At 29.0% G+C, this 7449-nt stretch overlaps 1 non-coding gene across 1 annotated transcript; it reads right to left on the bottom strand.

Annotated features, from left to right (window-relative positions):
* Window positions 1–6879: 6879 nt before the first annotated feature.
* On the bottom strand, window positions 6880–7093 carry LOC123291156. Its single transcript, XR_006534942.1, has one exon. It is a non-coding gene; the product is annotated as a small nucleolar RNA U3 (small nucleolar RNA).
* Between the last annotated feature and the right edge of the window lie 356 nt (window positions 7094–7449).

Genomic DNA, 7449 nt, shown 5'->3' with positions numbered 1-7449 from the left:
ACTTTTTAATAACGAACATTTTTTACATTTACAAACGGTTTACACAACCTAATTGGCCTATGTTGCTCATTTACGCGACCGCACTTTTTACGTCCTGAGCACGCTATAACAATTTCAGCATGATATCTCTTTTCGTTTTTGAGTTATCGTGTTGACAGACGGACAGATAGATAACCGGAAATAGTCCTTTTAAGTGATTTTATGAACCCCTATACCAAAATTTTGTTAATAGTAAAACAATATTATATTACAGTGCAACCTCGATATAACAAATTGGTAGGAAACAAGAAAGTATTCGTTATATCAAGTAATTCGTTAAACTGAGGCTTGTTATATTGAGGCTAGGTTGGTCTAAAATTTGTTATAAAGAGGTAATTAATTATGTTTCGTGTTATATAAAGGTTTTGGGTTGACAAAATTCGTTAATTAGAGATATTTTTGCACATTTTTAATAGTTTAAAATTATTGCACTTTTTTGGATAGTTGAAAATTCGTTATAAAGAGATTGTTCTCAAAAAATGTTCGTAATGTAAAGGTTTATTTTACATTGACTCTTATGGGCAATTCAAAGGGATTTCGAAAAATTTGTTAAATCGAGGAATTCGTAATATTGAGGTACGTTATATTAAGGTTGCACTGTATATACATTTATATATAATTATATTTCACTTTTTAGCCGAAACTACATTGCACGTCCCCACCCGATGTGTCACTATAGTGGTTTCATGTCAATGGTTGTAGGGGTGTAAAAGATACGGGGGTTGAAAATGTATTTTTCGATAATATGATACTACTATTTGTCATTATTCTGGACTGATCTAGAATGTTCTCGATTAGTCTAGACATTTCTAGAATAATCTAAAATAAGTCCAAATCGAGAATAATTTGGAAATGTCTAAAATATATCAAACTGTTTTAAATAAATTGAAAATGTTTTGATTGAGTCTAGAATATTCTGGATATTTTTAGAAATTTCAAGAATTATCTAGAAAGTTCTAAACTATATTGATGAAATAAAAAGAATTTCCGTCATTGTAGAATATTCTGAACTGATTAAAAAATTTAAAGAACAATCTGGAATGTTCTAAAATATATTAAACTTTTTTAAATGAATTGAAAATGTTTAGATTGATAAAAATCAATATTTTATAGTTCATGGCTATTTATAAAATTGTCATATTTATAATAATTAAAATTTTAAAAACTAGATAGAGTGCTGAGTGATAAACACCCGCTTCGCTGGGTTTAAAAGCAAAGATTGCTCTCGCTTATCCCCTTTATATAACACTCGAAATAATGGTAAAGATTGTTTTACACAGGTAAAATATGTGTATGGTTCTCTATTTTTTTTTTTTTTAATAGTATAAAAGTCGTAATTATTTATTGAATCTATCAGCAAAGATGGCCGTGAAATATTTCATATTGACTATTTTTACAGAAATCTGTAATTTATGGTAATGTCAAATTTTAAATTAAATTAATTTTTAAATTTTTTATTTATTTTTTATTAATATATCTTTATAAATTATATCTCATGTGTTAATTTGAAGTATTAGCTATATTGCTGTACAGTTTCATTAAAAACTATTCGCTAATTTTAGCGTGAAAGCGTAACAAACAAGCAAACAAACATGCTTACTTTCGCATTTATAAATATATAGAGATTAATTAATTAAAATGAACAAAGTTAAGTATTTGTATTATATATTTTAATATAAAAAAAGAATATTATATGATTATTATAACACTAATTTTTCACCCGACCTATACAGAACATTGTATATAAGACAGGTCATCGACTGCTTATTATTACTTTTGTATACGAGTACCTATGGTTTAAGTTAGTAGTTTAAAATATGTTTGGTTGTTTTGTGTTGGTATCACTTCCAAGTTGTATTCGTTCGTATTGTACCTACACTCCAACTACAATCAACACCAACACGCTTACTTACTCTTGCTTGCTTACCTTTGCTTTTTGCTATTTGTTTCTTTATTTATAAAATAATATATAATATAAAATATAATAATAATGATAATATTAAATTTACCTCTTTATAACTTTCTCTTAGCCATGTTACAGTCCCATGACTTGTGAACTAATTCCCGTTAATGCATACACAAACCAACAACACACATATTTATAAAAATCATCCAACAATATTTAATAATTCTGTTTTATTATTTCTGTTTGTTTCATTTATTTACTTATTAATTCTTTTTCTTTTTTAAAAATTATTTGATATTATTTTTTGAATTTTATTCGAAAAAATTTAGAAATTCGTTATTAAATTATGCGATTTACGCACGTTTGCTATACACTTATTTGCCTATTTAAGGCACGGACGGAAAAATGCATCTCGAAAAGAACAACTTAGAATAAGTACTTCAATTTCGAATCCATACATCCATAACTTTTTTTGTTCAATTTAACATTTTTAAGTTTTAACAGCAGTTTTTTCCGATATGAAGTGAACTGACAGAACTATAGATTATGCAATTTTTTAACAGCTTCTAAATTCACAGAAATTCTAACATTAGCAACCACTAAATTGTTTGAGGTGCAATATTTAAAATTATCATGGTAATTCTAGTAAAACTAACTGAAACAACAACTTCAGTGTCACAAAAAATTGGCGGCAATATTTAAAATTATTATCATTATATAACATAACTGTGTTAATTTTCTTCAATTTTTTCAACAAATTTTTAATTTTATGGGAATGTTAAATCACAAAATTATTTTTTTAAGCATAATTAATTACGGAGACATACGTGCATATAACAAGCGTTTAACAGCTAGTTTACACGATACTCTACTATTTGAAAAATTACATTATTTGGAAAATTTAAAGTCCCGATTGAATTACAGTATTAATTCCGACACTCTTTGTAATCCCACATAACTATAACGGTAATTAAAATGTAGATTTATTATAAATATATGAATTCTTCGTGGCTGAAATTAGAAAATGATTGAAATCTTATCACTTTGATATTTAATGTGTCGGATTACAAGGTATTCTTTTGCAAAAAGTTCCGGACTACAGGGGGCTTGTGACAGTACTCTATAAGTCCGACAAATTCGATAATCTGACACTACCTTGCAAAAAATTTGTCGAATTACCGCGGGTCCACCGTAATTGCAAAATTGCAAATAGCCTATCAATGTTTATTTCATGTTATGCATTAAAATGCCAATACATATAATTAATTAAAATTACGTTAAAATATGTGGGGTCTTATGGGTCTCCTAATTGAATATCTCCGGAAATCGAGGGTTTATAAAAAAATCGGTAAACTTAAGCCTCCAAGAAAAAAAAACTTATTAATAGATAGAATGAAGTCCCAAATGCCCATTAAAAAATTCAAAAAGATTTACCGTATACTTTCTGTTTAATTATTATTTTAATAAAATCATCTGACTTCTATCTGTTTTGTTTATCGGAAATATTTCTTTGAATGCGCAAATTTGAATTGTAAAAAATTCCTTAGATTATATATAACTTGTTTATGAATGATATAATAATTAAATGCTAGCAAATATAAATAAATATTAATAATTTATAAGTTTTATTTTATTAACAATCAAAATAATATATAAAATAAAATTACGTTGTTAATTTTGAGGTTATGTTTATGAATTTAAACAACAGTTGATCATTGTTGAATTTATAGTTAATTTTAGTCAATTCAGTTTTTTGACTAAACTGTTTTCTGTCCCGATAAGAGAATACATTATACCAGAATATCATATGTACTTGGTGAGCTAGAAGCGAACAGAATATTCATTTTCCACCAAAATATTCGAGATTTTTGCCCTTTTAAAGCCCTGTGCCATGAGTGTTAAAGAAAAATTCTCTCAAAACACCTGATATGATTTGTCCGCCTCATAATACGAATTATTACGAATTATACGAACTTTTAATTCATAATTTTTTTGTTTGTACATACATTTTTATGAAATAATTTCAAACTACGTAAATTATTTATAGAAAAAATTATATCGTCATAAATGATTTAAAGCCAGATGATGATTCATTAGAAACAGATTATTATTTAAAAACATGCGTATAAATAAACTGTATAATACAGTTTATCACATAAAACTTAATGTTTGCTCTACTACAGCCATGAATAAGAAAATAATTAGTACTAAGTATAATATAAATATTAAACACAAATTGTTCATTTATATTTTGTATATTTTTATTTATAATACAAAGGTTTTACCAACTATGCCTTTTAAGGTCAAGTTTGTACGAAATTATTTGAGTGGAATATTGACTTGCCGAAATGACGCAGGTATACAAAAATTTTCTGCCAAAATTTCTTATTTGATTCTTAATTGAGATATTTGCTATATTCACACCAGAAGGACAGAATTGTCCAATGGTATGAAGTTTTAATTATGATAAAAAAATCTATAGTTCCATCATAATTTGAAAGGTACTCATACTTTCATAGACAACTAATTAGTATTAGTATTTCTTATCTATGGTTTCATTGGATTGGCTGCTCTTGAAATGCTATTAAAATACCTTGACAGGGTTTTTCTTCTTCTTTCTTCTTTGCATTCAGGATTTAGCAGAGATATTGAGGCTTTTGCTGAAATTAGCTAAAATTGACATTTTTCAGAAAAATTTCACAAAAAACAGGATGAAACCTACTGAACAGCCTAATATTACCCATAATTAAACCCTAACTGGTCAATTTTTTAAGTTATTATGAAATTACTAGTTGATTACCTCGAAGTTTGCTACATATAAAATCCTGAACAGATTCCGATATTCGTTATTAAATCACAAGTGGGTCAGCTTTGCAAGTTAAGGTCGAGAAAAAGTTTGTGTGTCTATTTGAGACATCTGGATTTGCCAAGTGGTTTTTTAACCCCCGAACCAAAAAAGGGGTGTCATAAGTTTGACCACATGTGTGTGTGTCTGTCTGTAGCATCATAGCGCCCAAATAGATGAACCGATTTTGACTTTTTTGTTTCATTTGAAAGGTAATTTAATGGAGAGTATTCTTAGCTATGTTTCAAGTGCGAGTTTAGGGTTCCGTACCCGAAAAGTTTGTCGGGTGTTTTTAAAATTTTGTAAATTTCACTTGTTGGTCATGACATTAAATGTTAACCTTTACGACTTAATTCCGGGTACCGGATTGTTCAGGAAGTCTTTGGGCAACAAGTTTATCACTTGCAGACCAGCAGCTTATAATTTCCGATACACCCAGGTAATCAAGCGGTCAAAACATTAAAAGTTTAACACTTTCCGTTTAAGTATGTATATCAGGCTGCTCAAGGAGGTCCTCGGACAACATTATAGACAATATAGGTTGCAACATATTTAATGTCTATAAAATATATTCTATAGTAGTACTAATACTTATTTATATGAATCGACATTAAACAGATTGTCGAATTATGTTATGGTTGATGCCTACAACATACCTATATAAAATACCGGTACACAAAAGGTGTTATTTAGCATGATGCGAGGCAGAGGCAGGTGTGTATGTTCATAAAACCAATATAACTGACTGTTGTCTATGTCTATGTGTGCGTACGCTAAACGCTGCGCACTGCGCACACCGTTCAGTGTTCTGTTTTAGTTGTAGGTACCTTTGTCTAGTTCATTACAAATGATTTTATTATAAAAGACTTAACAATAAACCCATGTAATTATATTATATTTATTGTACGTTCTGTATAACAGATAATATGGTGTTAAATCAGTCTTGAGCCCAAAAGATCACATTTTGCATTAATTGTGAGAATTAATTTATCCAAAAAACATTTCTAACCGTCCCGGATACTTTTCTTTTTCTCTATAACTGAGCCCTCCATGATAAGCAATTTTCTGGAAAGAAATTTTTAAGTGCAATTTTTGCCCTATCCTTTACAGCAGTCAGAATAGAATAAAATCGCTTATTTTATTTGCATAATACTTATAGTAGAAGATCCGAATTAAGGTCGACCTTCACCCATCTGTTTACCGAATGAAAGTTATTTTTTATGAAATGTAAAATATTTACAAATATCCCTGTTGTGGGTTGCCCTAAAAAATATGGTCCAGACAACTTTTAATAAAATATCAAAACTTGGAAAGCTTGTAAATTTTATTTTTTGACTGATATTTTGTGGACAATCATATAGCACCGTATTTGCAATAAAATTATCTTTATTTATATATGTGAGGAAATGAATTAACAGATGAACGTAATTACTATTCACAACTTGTATAAATGCGAAAATAGTGAACGAAAAGAGGCAGACAGCATAGCTGCTGCATATTCTTTATGGCTTTTACTTTCGAGTAGATCAAAATTCGTTAGATATGAAAGTCAGTGAAAAATTTCTAAAAATTTTACTCTTGATATTTTCACTAAAAGTAGTCTGGACCACTTTTTTTTAGGCAACCCATTGCAGGGATATTTGTTAACATTTTATATTTCATAAAAAATAACTTTCATCCGGTTAACAGATCGGTGAAGGTCGATCCTAATTGGGATCTTAGACTATTAAGGATATTTTTAATATACATATTATATTTGTATTATTATAAAACTAGCTCGAACTGTGAGGAATTCCTCTCCCGAAGTTACCGCAACCCGTGGCTAAAACTCAAATAATAGGAGAACACATTAAAATTATTTATTACATGTATTCCAAATTGTTTGCCTAGCATGTTTTTTCCTAAGCGCGACATTTTTAGACCGTGGACATAAGCTAGTAAATGAGGGATGAGAGAATCATGGTATTTGATTAAGGTATAAGGAAGATAAGGGATAGGGCAGAAGTACACTTCCTAGGGTATAAATATAAATAAAAACTTGTGTCTAAGAACCTTGAGACACATTTTTTCTAATTATAAAATAAATAGGACCACTCAGCAAGTGTGAAATCCATTATCCACCCGATAAAATCGGGTGGCTGAACGATCATCGCTGATTCTTGACAACCCAATGGATTGACTAGAATCTACCTCACGCTCAGGACTCCACACATCAACTCATCAACGTGGTTACATTGTCTCTACGATTGAGTAGAGATAATGTGAAGACATACTACAGAAATGATCCTGTGAAGTATGATCTTAAGTTCTCCAAGTTTTCGGTAAGTATTTAAGTAAATGACTTCAACATACCTTTAGCGCGAGTATGAAACAATTTTAATATGTTAAGGTTGGTATACATGTGTATGATTTCCAAGTATTCTCTTCATAGATTAAACAATAGGTATATATTCTATTTTATAAGTTTGTGTAAGCATTTAACTTGAACAAGAAGTATAAAATTTTGAGTGACGGATTTGAGATAAATGTCGATTTTTTTTTATTGCAAATGCCATTCGAAAATTGGATCCTATTTGAGTTATTAAATGAAATATGATAATCATAAATAGCAGGACAAAATCGTATCCTTATTTAAAGATTATTTTCTAGATACAAATGT

Source organism: Chrysoperla carnea, chromosome 1, assembly GCF_905475395.1.
Source record: "Chrysoperla carnea chromosome 1, inChrCarn1.1, whole genome shotgun sequence".
In the NCBI taxonomy this organism is placed as follows: Eukaryota; Metazoa; Arthropoda; class Insecta; order Neuroptera; family Chrysopidae; genus Chrysoperla; species Chrysoperla carnea.
Note: the sequence above shows the minus strand (reverse complement) of the source record. Positions and strands in the feature narration are given on the sequence as shown.